Below are 13401 nucleotides of genomic sequence, written 5' to 3' on the forward strand. Positions count from 1 at the left end.
TAGCCAAGTTATGGAAACAGCCAAGATGCCCCACTACTGACAAATGGATTTAGAAAATGTGGTATCTATACACCTAATGGAATTTTATGCAGCCATGAAGAAGAATGAAATGTTATCATTCTCAGGTAAATGGATGGAACTGGAGAACATCATTCTGAGTGAGGTTAGCCTGGCCCAAAAGACCAAAAATCATATATTCTCCCTCATGTGCGGACCTTAGATCAAGGGCAAACACAGCATGGGGATTGGATTTTTATCACATGATAAAGCGAGAAAGGGAGGAGAAATGACCCAAATATTGTATGCACATATGAAAAAAAAGTTACATTCACAAAATCAGCAAACTGGAAATAAATAATGGACAGGTGACCACGTAGATAGAATATGTATGCCTGAAGGGCTGTGGCAGTGCAAAGAAAACATAGCCCACAGCCTCCATGATGTATCCATCTTTACTAGAAAAAGCCTCTGCTTCCCCGAGCACACAGCCCTTTGTTATTCACTTAACCAGCTGCAGCACAGATGTTGTTTTATGATATGGTTGATGCTTTATTGTTCCCCTTTCCCTCCTTCCCTGAGTTAGAGTTGTTCCCCTATTACAGACATGTTCTACATATGAGTTTGTGTATTAGCATGTTTTGTTGTATATATGTTTATCTTTTGGATCTGTCTTCTACATGTGAGAGAAAACATGTGGTCTTCTTGTTGCACCTGAATTACTTAACATGATGTCCTCCAATTACATCTATTTATCTTCAAACCAGATTCTTCCTTATGACTGAGTAAAACTCCATATACATACATATATAGAGAAACACAGACACACACACACATGGAGTTTTCTTGATCCTTTCATCAGTTGTAAGGCATCTGGGTTGTTTCCATAGTTTGGCTTTGTGAATAGAACTGCACAGCAAAAGAAACTGTCACTAGATTTAAGAGACTTCCCACAGAACGGGAGAAAAATCTTTGCCAGCTATTCATCCTATAAAGGGACTACTATCCAGAATTGACAGGGAACCGAGGAAACTCAACTCCCAAAGAATCAACGTCCCAATGAAGAAATGGGCATATGAATAAAATAGGGAATTCTCAAAGAAAGAGGTACAAATGGTCAATGAATACAGGAAGAAATGTTCAACTTCCCTGGCTCTTAAAGAGATGTAAATCAAAACTACACTAAGATTTCATCACACCCCAGTTAGAATTGCCATTTTCAGGGGCGAAATAACAACAAATGCTGGTGAGGATGTGGCAAACCAGGAACCCTTACACACTGTTGGTGGGAACGAAAATTAGTGCAGCCATTATGGAAAGCAGTATGAGATTACTGGAAAACTAAAGATAGAACTGCTATATTAACCAGTGATACCACGCCTGGGCACATATTCAAAAGAATGTAAGTCAGGATACAACAGAGATATGTTTGCAATTTCTTTGATATTCTCCTCACTGAGTTGTGTGGTCTAATCCTGCACTCCTTGCAACACAGAGGTGACAGAAGCAGTAGATTCTGGTTCCTTATTGATGCCTAAAAGTGACACTACATAACAACAGGGAAACTGAACACACAACGCCCTGTATGCACCACCTAAGTACACTCGCCTGAGAGGTCCTCGGCTAACAGGTGTGAGTTCTGAACACCACGAGTGCCCAGCTGCAGTGTGGCAGGTGTCATGTGGGTCTTCCAGTAAACCCATCTCCCATTGCAGACCTGTGAGGAGATGGCCCTGAAATGATTCCAGAATTGAGATTCAGTCATTCTGTCATGGCAGGTTTACCTGCAGTCCCCAGGTTCAACACACAGAAACAAGACTTTTCCACTCTATCTTGTCTGAATCCTATCCCTTTCAACTAACAGCAAAGAGCAAAGGCTACAATATGCCACTCTGCTGGAGGCATAGTTTTTTTTTTAAACTTTATTTAGAGCAGAAGGAATAGGACACTTGTAGAAGAGACTAAATCAAAGAAAGGAGGTACATTGAATTCTGGCATCCCTGCCTTTAATCTTCCACAGTAGGTCCCCTCTGGAATTAGCACTAGATAAGTCTCTACATGTTCTTCCAGGTTTACTAACCAAGCAAGCCCATCAACTTATCCTGGCACAGGCATTTTTCCTGAGGGCTTTGCCTATATTTACACTTATCATTAGCTTTGTTTGGGCACATAGAAGAAGCAGGAAGGATCCTTCTCTGGTGTTTTTCCACTGTTCTCAGCAAAGGGGCATCTGATCTACTCTTGTATCACCTCTTATAAACTCTTTGTCCAACTGTCCAGTGTCATTGTTCTTACTGTATGAGAGTATTTCATAGCAAGAATGCTACTTCCTTAAATGGATGGAATTGGAGAACATCATCCTGAGCGAGGTTAGCCAGGCCCAGAAGACCAAAAATCATATGTTTTCCCTCATTTGCGAATCCTTCAAGGGCAAATATAACAAGGGGATTGGACTTTGATCACATGATGAAGTGACAGCACATAAGGGAGGTATGAGGATAGGCAAGAAACCCAAAAAAGATAAGATAGCATTTGATGTCCTCAATGCAAAGGAACTAATGCAGAAACATTAAAGTGACAGAGGCCAATAGGAGAAGGGGACCAGGAACTAGAGAAAAGATTTGTTCGAGAAGAATTAATTTAGAATGTAACACATTTGTACAGGAAAGCAATGTGAGTCAACTCCCCGTATAGCTATCCTTATCTCAACTAGCAAAAACCCTTGGTCCTTCCTATTATTGCTTATACTGCCTCTTCAACAAAATTAGAGATAAGGGCAAAATAGTTTCTGCCTGGTAGCAAGAGGGTAGCAGGGGAAAGGGAGGGGATGGGAGAAAAGGGACGGGGCAGGGGGAAGTGGGGAGAAAAGACCCAAATATTGTATGCACATATGAATAAAAAAAATAAAAAAAGAATGTTACCTCTCTCTATGGGTAACATGTTTGTTTGTCCCTGTTCATCTTTATTTGTGTTTTGTGGCTAATTGCCTTTTGCTCATTTAACTTGATTTTATAAAGAGAGAATACTAATGTGTGGGTCTGGTATTGAGGTTTGAAATAAAATATGTAGAGGGTGAATGGATGAGATAAAGGTGAGGAAGTATGTTTGATGTGCTTCATATACACATGAAATAGAACAGTGGAACCTCTTGTTAGTGGTTTAAGAGGGTCAGGGAGGGATTGTACAGGAGGGATGGAGAGAGCTATCTAAACAATGAACCATGTATGCCTATTAAAAATTGACATAAAGAATCTCTCCTGTACTGTAAATATATCCTAAAAACTGTTAAAAGCAGAAAATCTGACCATGTTCAATTGAACAAAATCTGGCTGTACTTACACTACTCTCCTGTAACAATAATGTCATAAAAAATAAAGCAAACTCAGTAAAAAAAAGATCTACTCATAAATGACAGAGGACACATGTGAACTTACTTGTTTAGAGAGCTGGACATCAGCACCACGGTGTGGCAGGTGCTCACTCTCAACATTCTATGATGACCCATCACCTTGGTGATGTGAGGAAGCACATCCTGTCTTAAGTCCCAACTGTCACTCAGGGAACTGAGAAGTCATAGGTGGGACCTACTTGTTTGATACCTGCAGTGATATGTTCATATGGATCTTCTTTTTTTTTTTTTTCCATTTTTCTTTTATTATTCATATGTGCATACAAGGCTTGGTTTATTTCTCCCCCCTGACCCCACCCCCTCCCTTACCACCCACTCCACCCCCTCCCGCTCCCCCCCCTCAATACCCAGCAGAAACTATTTTGCCCTTATCTCTAATTTTGTTGTAGAGAGAGTATAAGCAATAATAGGAAGGAACAAGGGGTTTTGCTGGTTGAGATAAGGATAGCTATACAGGGCATTGACTCACATTGATTTCCTGTGCGTGGGTGTTACCTTCTAGGTTAATTGTTTTTAATCTAACCTTTTCTCTAGTTCCTGGTCTCCTTTTCCTATTGGCCTCAGTTGCTTTAAGGTATCTGCTTTAGTTTCTCTGCATTAAGGGCAACAAATGCTAGCTAGTTTTTTAGGTGTCTTACCTATCCTCACCCCTCCCTTGTGTGCTCTCGCTTTTATCATGTGCTCATAGTCCAATCCCCTTGTTGTGTTTGCCCTTGATCTAATGTCCACATATGAGGGAGAACATACGATTTTTGGTCTTTTGAGCCAGGCTAACCTCACTCAGAATGATGTTCTCCAATTCCATCCATTTACCAGCGAATGATAACATTTCGTTCTTCTTCATGGCTGCATAAAATTCCATTGTGTATAGGTACCACATTTTCTTAATCCATTCGTCAGTGCTGGGGCATCTTGGCTGTTTCCATAACTTGGCTATTGTGAATAGTGCCGCAATAAACATGGATGTGCAGGTGCCTCTGGAGTAACAGTCTTTTGGGTATATCCCCAAGAGTGGTATTGCTGGATCATATGGTAGATCGATGTCCAGCTTTTTAAGTAGCCTCCAAATTTTTTTCCAGAGTGGTTGTACTAGTCTACATTCCCACCAACAGTGTAAGAGGGTTCCTTTTTCCCCACATCCTCGCCAACACCTGTTGTTGGTGGTGTTGCTGATGATGGCTATTCTAACAGGGGTGAGGTGGAATCTTAGTGTGGTTTTAATTTGCATTTCCTTTATTGCTAGAGATGGTGAGCATTTTTTCATGTGTTTTCTGGCCATTTGAATTTCTTCTTTTGAGAAAGTTCTGTTTAGTTCACCTGCCCATTTCTTTATTGGTTCATTAGTTTTGGGAGAATTTAGTTTTTTAAGTTCCCTGTATATTCTGGTTATCAGTCCTTTGTCTGATGTATAGTTGGCAAATATTTTCTCCCACTCTGTGGGTGTTCTCTTCAGTTTAGAGACCATTTCTTTTGATGAACAGAAGCTTTTTAGTTTTATGAGGTCCCATTTATCTATGCTATCTCTTAGTTGCTGTGCTGCTGGGGTTTCATTGAGAAAGTTCTTACCTATACCTACTAACTCCAGAGTATTTCCTACTCTTTCTTGTATCAACTTAAGAGTTTGGGGTCTGATATTCAGATCATATGGATCTTCTGAATACTAAACCTACAAAGGGACCAGTTTAATTTTGCTGTACCAGCTTTCCTCTTATGTTTTCATAAACTCCAGTCTAATTTCTCTACTCATTTGTAAATGTGTTCCAATATTATTTTTCTTACACAATTTATGATTTTGTTTGGCTTAATTACTTAACTAAAGATACAAGCTTCCTGATCACCAATTTTGTAAATACCCTGAGAGTAGGTAAGGAGGAGGACACCAACACTCATCATGCCAGGAAGTATATGATACTAAATCTAGTAACTGAATTCCCTGTAGGGAGTTACAGACCAGACTGTTCTGATTGTATATGTCAATATCCCAAACTAAATATTGTAGCAGCATAAATCCAGAAATTATAAAAAGGAAAGGAAGTGGGATTTTGTGGGTCAATATCTATGGGGTTGACAAGTATTGGGTGCCTGCTGTTTGGCAGTTGCAGGGAGAATGATGACAATGGACAGGACCACAGGACATTGCAATGAAAACCAGGAGACAAAGAGAAAGTGCCCTTGGGTAGTCCTCAGTGACAGTCTTTTGTGGGTTCACAGGACATTGCAATGTCTGTGTACCTTTAAGAAGACAACCTCTGTTGCTACTTGCCCTGAACAACTTTGGGAGGTTGTGAGGGTGTCAGACCCACTTTTAGTGGAGGAGAGAACGTGAGCAGGAGCATATCTGTTTTCATCTTATCTTGATCCTATTGCTCACTCACTCAGTGGCTCAGATCTGTTACAAAGTCAGAATGAGATACAACCACCCAAGAAAGACTTTAAGGAAGAGTCTTTATTAGCCAGCTGGCAACTGCTCTGACCAACAGGCAGCTGGTACTCAGAGAAGCACCTCTCTAACCTTTTGCAGGTTTATAAAGGCAAAAATTACATCCTGTCTGGCAATCTTTGCAAAGCAAGCTAGCCTAGGTACAGAAGTGAGACAATACCTGTTAGCTAAGGTACAGGAGTGAGACAATGGCTGCTATCTATAAGCATGAGTGAACACAATCAACACAATCCACACAACCATTTGACCATATCTTAGTTTGATTCCTTCTGTTCTTCTAATTTTATGGGAACCAGACCCCCTCATGAACCTCCTTCAGCTTTGAAGCTAACATGGCACCTGATTAATGGCTTCCCCCTAGATACCTGATTAATGGCTTCCTTCTGGCTAAGTCTTTTAACCATTTTAGATCAATAATCCACTAACACTCCTGTCAGAGTCCAGCCCAGTGAGATGCATAGACCCATTATTAAGCATTCACTGTTCACCCATGATTGGGAGTCAAACACTGCCTGGTTACATTTGTAGTCATTTGCTCATCAGGAAAGCTCACCGAGAGACACCTGCCAATCTGAAGATGGTGGAAAAAGATTGGTTCAAGTACTACAAGTGTGGTCATCACAATGTCCTTCAGAAGAGTTTGCTTAGTTAGGAAGAAACTGTCATGTACATGTCAGGAATTAAAATGTGGATGTAGGAGAGTCTTATTATTTCAGCTTCCCTTGGTTCATGCTCCTCTTCCAGGGCATCAGCCACACCACGTCACATTGATGCAGGCAGATTTAGAAAGAGACTGAGAAATGCTCTTTAGTTATGAGTCCATGACTTCATATAGAGAACTCCTGCATTCAGGGAGTGCTGTTTCCAGGAAACCAGTTACATTCCTGTCTCAGCTCCATCACTCATTAATGCTTTGAATACTGACAACTCAGTTGAAATCTCTAAATTTCAATTCCTTAGATAGTAAAAAGAAGACTTTACCACCTGCTCCACCCATCCACTGGGGATGATTTGAGATCCCAGGAAATAGCAGATATTATTGACAAACTACAAAACATCTATGCATCAGATTCAGGCACACCTCTCTATAATAATGGTCAGTGTTATGATGTGTCATAGACCATGCTAACATTTCTCTATTGTAGTACATATCCCAGGTTCTTGTGCTCCCAGACCTAGATAATCTACTGATGGACATAAACAGTGGGACCCTGAGTTCAAATGTATTCAGAAAATGGAGTGTACTCTGCTGAAGAGACAAACAAATGTATTTTGCAAACTCTGCCCTTGAATCCTATAGCTGTTCTAGAATATCTGGTAACCACAGAATTTTTACTGTTTCTATGTATTTTCTTTATCATAATTTAATATAGTTTGAATGATAGAGTTTGTAGCTTTTTCAGATTGACTTACTTCAGCTACACACACACACACACACATATATATATATATATATATATATATATATAGAGAGAGAGAGAGAGAGAGAGAGAGAGATGGATTTCTTTTACAGTTTTAGATCCATATCTCAATGATTTTTATTCACTGAACAATATTACCCTGCATAGGACTACTAGTGTTTCTTGGCATAATAAACAATTGCAGAATGTCTAAGTGGCTTCCAGTTTGGGTAGCTATGAAAATAACTACCATAAAAACTCCTGTGAAGGATTTCTGTAGATATAATATTTTAATTCACTAAGAAAATTCTCAGTGTTATATCTACTTATTCAAAAGATAAGAATCAGCTTTTCCTTGTAAGCATATAATATTCCTTAACTGTGAATGTATCTGGGCTTGGTTCCTTCATTTTTCAGACTTTTGAATTACTGATTGAATTTATTTAACATATGTAAGACTATTCAGGTATTGTTTTTCCATCAGTAAGTTTTGGTTTTTTCTGGAATTGAAGAATTGTTCCATTTTTCCTAAGCTATCAAATTTCTGAGCATAGATTTACTCAGATGTTCCTTCATTATTCTTTTTATGTTCATGAAACCAGCAGCAATGACTCCTTTTTTCATTTAGAGTATTTGTCCATTGTGTCTTTTCTTCTAGATGAATTTGGTCAAATTTTATTAACTTGCCAATTACTGACTCGAACTGCATCATGGGCTTGCTGTTGGTTTTGTCTTTTCATTTCCCATTTTGCATTACATTCATTTTTGCAATATTTATTCTTTATTTTTGTCTGCTTCCTATTAGATTTCTGTATTTTTCGTTGTCTATGGAGGGCACTCTGCTTATAGCTTTTAGGTCTTTTCATTTTCTCCAATATTTATGTTTTCCTGTGTTTTTCCCAAGGAGCACTGCATTCACTGCACCATACAAGTTTTCAAAAGGATATTTTCACGTTGCTGTTAAAAATATTAAAAAATATACAGAGTGTGCTTCCCTGACCTGTGCATTTTGAAGAGTGGCTTATTTAATCTCTAGATATTTGGGGTTGTTTCATTTTCTTTCTGCTTTTAATTTGACAGTGGTTTGAGAGCATATTTCTTATTTTTTAACTTTCACCAGTTTGAAGTCTGTTTTATGAGTCAAGCTTTTATGCATTTTGAGGACTGATTTATATGACTTTGTGAACAAAGGGCACTGTCTCAGTGTTCATTGAAGTTTGTACAAATGCCAATTATGTCTTACTGATTGCTGATGTTTTTATTAGATTCCCAGGGCTGCCATGGATAAGTACCAGATTTGTTGGCTTCAAATAATAGAGTATTTATCACCTCACAGTTCAGGACTAGAACTCCAAAGTTAAGTGTACACAGGATAATCCTAACTTTGAAATCTGTAGTGAAGAATATTTCCTTGCCTCTTCCTGACTCTGGTTTTTCTGGCCACCCTTGTACAGATTAGATATACAGTGATTTGTTTCAAAATAAGTCTCATTCAGAAGTAGTGGGATTAGGAGTTCACGTTATTGTACACTTTAGGAAACACAGTTTGCTTCATTATAGTTAAAGTACCCCCATACTTAATTTCTTCCTGTTGGTTCTGTCAAGTTAATAAAGGGTGTAGATATCTTTCACCTCAATAAATGAATCTATTACTGTTTCTGGTTCTTTCCATTATTTTCTCAAAGATTTTTTTGCTCAGGTTTGCATACACCTTAAGTATTACTGTGGCTTGTTGAGAGGTGATCCTCTCAAAAAGGGCATGTATCGTTATACATGCCCTTCTTTAACCTCAATGATCTCATCCTGAGGTCTGTTTATCCTAAAACTAATATACTTTCTGCAGCCTTTTAAAATTCTTTGTTAGTATGTGTACTTTTATCATCTCTTTTCTTTAAACTATCTGAGTAGTCATATTTACAGTGAGTTTAGTGCATACAGCACCTAGTTCTGATATATTTTTATCCACAGTTCCAAGATCCATGGTATCATTAGTACAAAAATCATACTCACATTGATTTATCAACATATTATAATCAATATCTATTTGTTTTTGCTTGTCTTGTATTAGGTAGACTTTATCATTTTGTTTTTCTTCTGTTTTAATACATCTTCTTTTTCTGCCTTACCCAGTGGTGATAGAACCTACCTGTGATTCCAGTTTTCTATAGTTTTATAATAAAAAGTACATTTTTTTCACATCTTTAAATGTTTGATTTTTAATCTTTCATTTACACCTACACAGGTGTTATCAGAATGTTAATAGAGTTATCATCTTTCTTCCCTTCCATCTCTTCCAGTGCTGTTATTCATGTCAACTTCATGTTTTCTGTAGTACACAGCTAATCGTTGCTCTCATTACTCTGAAGACAATATTATCTTTGGAATTATTAAGAATAAGGGAAAAATCTTCATTTCTTTTTTGTTTGTTCTTTCTCTGGTGACATTCTTTTTCTTAATTTTAACCTGTAGGTTGCTATTGGTTCTTTGTCATTTTCCTTCTTTATGAAAAATCTCTAACATTTCTTATCATCATGTCTACAGGTGACACATTGACTTTGCATTTATTTACCTGAATAAGGCTTTATTTTTCATTCTTGATTTGAGCAAAATTCAAGAGAATCAGAATTCTTCATGTATATTTTCTTTTAAAATCAATAATAGAAAAAATCACTGCACACTCTTCTTGTTTACATCACCTCTGATGAGAAGTCTTTGCAATGCTATCCCTTTTCTATATAGCTTGCTTTTCTCTTACCTTTTCAAAATTTGCTTCATTCACTAGTTTCTTGCAGTTTGAATTTGACATAGCAGTATATAGATTTCTCTGTTTATTTTTTGTATTTTACCAATTTGACATTCTCTAAGCTGCCAAAATGTATGTTTTCTGAGGTTGAACTTGTAAAATTCTCAGCTGTTATTGCATGAACTATTTCATTTGTCCCTTTCTCCATCAGCCCTGTCTCTTCTTTTGTTCCCATTGTGGGCTTGAAGATGTGGCTCATTTGATAGATTTCCTGCTAAACAAGTGGTATGCCCAAAGTTCTAATCCCACCACAGCTAAAAAAAAGGAGGTCATCCATTGTGTGTCTTTTATAATTGTCCAACAAGGACTGGATATTTTTTCCCCCTTACATTTTATTTTGCATCAGAATTGCAAATTAATTTCCAAGATATTTTTTAGCTCACTAAAATTTTCCTCATTGGGTACAGGGCAGCAGTCAGACCCTTGGAAACATTGCTCTTTTATGCAGGGCTGTATTTGATTTCTACCATGTCCTTATTTCTTGGATATTCCATTTTACATCCTTAATTATCAGTCTTTTCTTGGACATTATATATGTTTTCTATAAAGCCTTTAACACATTAATCACCCTTATTTTCATTTCCCCATGTTAAAATTCCCCAACCTGTGAATCTGGTTTGATTCATACTTTATACCTTCAGGCTGGCATTTGATTTCCTGTTTAGTATGCCAAATAAATGTTTGCTGAATTTAGAGCATAACACATCAGGTTACATACACTGAATAATGACGATTTTAGTGTGGCACTTTATGTAATTCTGGAAAGGAGCTGGAGTTTGCTCTGTGGTTGTCAGTGGCTTTGTTTTAATCCACATTCTTGTTCAGTTGCATCCTTGTACCCTTGTATTTTTGTTATTCCTTTCATTATAGTCTGTGTCTTTCTATCCTCAATTATTCTTGATATATTGACATATGAAATTTTTCCTACATAAAAATTAGGTGGACAGAAGTATTCTATAAGGTTATGATTAAATCACATTTTAATGACTCTGAATGATTTTTCTGCCATCAGTATATTTATCAGTATACCTTTGCTGCCCATACTTGAAACATAAGTCTAGATCAGACTAGATTTGTTTAATTCTTCTTTTCCAGGTCACCCAGTGCTCTAGTGGTTTCCCATGGAGGGTGGATGTGACTTTGTTATTAGAATCATCTGTGCATACTTTGACATGGTTACTTCTTCCCCAGTTTGAGTGGGTACTCACCTGCTCTATTAGACCACAGAGCTTTAACCATCCTCACCATGCAATAATGTCAGTGTAAGTCTAGACATGAAAACAATGAAAGTCTGTATCCTCCTGTATACTGCAATGTCCAAGTGTTTTTGATTCTGAAACCAATCTATTTTCAGAGTTCAGGAATTCATTGAAATTCTCACTGATTGTTCCTCAGAGTTAGTGTCTCTAGTGAATTCTGCTTCCAGAAAGCAGATTTTAGCTCTGACAGAAGTATATTGAATTCTTTTTCTATATTCAATTTAGTCATATTCCTTGTGTTGAGTTTTAGGACTTCTTTTGTATCAGACAATTTCAGGCATGATTTGTATATATGCTTTCATTTTAGTAGTCTCATGAGATTGCATTGTATGTACCAAAAACTGTTTAAATTTGATGAAAGTCATTTTATTTATTTTTACTTTTATTGTACTTCCTTCAGTGTTATATCAAAATATACAAAACTATTCATGTCAAAAAGACTCTTCAGTTTTGTTCCCATTTTATATTTAGAGTTTTCAGCTATTCGAGTTGACTTTTGTGTCTAGTGTGAGGGAGGTTTGTAATTTGTTTCTTTTGCACATGGGAATCTAGTTGTTCTAATACCATTTGTTGAATGTTTCTCTCCATTGAAAGGACTTGAAAACATGGTTAACCTGGACTCTCAGTAGAATTCTGAACTCTCAAATCTATTGAATTAACCTGTTTCTGTCCTTTGGCTCATACCACACTGTTTTCAACATTGCAGCTTTAGCAAACACTGCAATTAGAAAGCTGAATTTTCTAAATTTGCTTTTTTCTAATAAAAGTTTGACCATTCTGGCACATCTTCAATTCTATGGTTACTTACAGAGATATTTTCACAGAATGTAGTATTAGATTTGAAAGGATTGTGCGAATCCCTACAACTGTTTTCTGCAGCATTGCCATTGTAACAGTATGACATCTTCCTGCTCATGAATACACCTGCATTCACATGTATGTACTTGGCTATACTCTCTTTCAGCAATATTTTCTAGTTTTTAATGCTCAGGACTTTATTTACATTGTTAAATTTATTTGTACATGTGTTACTCTTTTATGTTCTCTGGTACTCAGTTTTCATTCACTATTACAAAATCCCTAAAATAAAGAGGTTGAAATGGGGAAAAATTTATATTGGCATGGAATTTAAGAAGTTTCAATCTATATTTGCTTGTGTTGGTGGCCTTTGATCTTATGTGAGAAAGCACATCATGCAAGAGAAAAATCCACTCCCCTCATGACAGTCAGGAAGGAAAAGGAGTGAGAAGGGCAGGGACCCAATATCACTTTCAATATTTCAGCCCCATGACCTATGACATTCAAGATAAACTGATGTCTTCCTTTCAGAGTTGGATGTTTATAAAATGATTGTGAAATTGCAATAACAGAATTGCAGGCACAATGAGAAATATCACTCATAAAAGAAGATGCCTTTGCACATATCCTAATCATGTGGAAGTTTGAGGATGGATCCCACTGGAATGTACATTTATAAATGGCTAAAATTGTTGGTGCTATGAATTTTACAATGAACAGCCTTTTCAAAATCAAATAGCTTAGAGAATAAATTCAATAGTAGCAGATGAAGACCCATGGAAACCAAAAGATTTTGCAACAAGAAAGTAAAGAAATTGAAAGCCACCTGTGCTTTCAAATGACAAGAAGAGTGATGAGACACTGTCAATAGGTTATGTGATATGCTAGGAGTACATTTGTAATTGCAAATTTTCACATTGATTAGGTTTCTCATAACTAGAAAGTCCAGGATCTGTTTCTGTTCCCTTCTTGTTTTACTCTTTTCCTTTTCTTCTTTCACTATGTACCATGTCCCTCAGCAATTCACTGTGGGTGTTTTAATCAAATGCATACATCCACTCTAAAATATGTCAACACTAAGAAATTTCCCTGAGTAGATGTTCAGCCACACTGAAGTGCTCAAAGTTATCCTATGTTCCCCTAGATCCCCCAGAGGTCGTTGTGGAAGTGCTTCCAGGATATAAGTCAAAGGATGAGACCCAAGCTGTTGGTGAGGTCAGGGTGCCTTTAGTTGACATAGACATGTGGTTTATTTGGTTTCTTTTCTTTCTAATCAACTTCAGGCTTAAAAATCT

This window comes from Castor canadensis, chromosome 18 (genome assembly GCF_047511655.1).
Source record: "Castor canadensis chromosome 18, mCasCan1.hap1v2, whole genome shotgun sequence".
Lineage (NCBI taxonomy): Eukaryota > Metazoa > Chordata > Mammalia > Rodentia > Castoridae > Castor > Castor canadensis.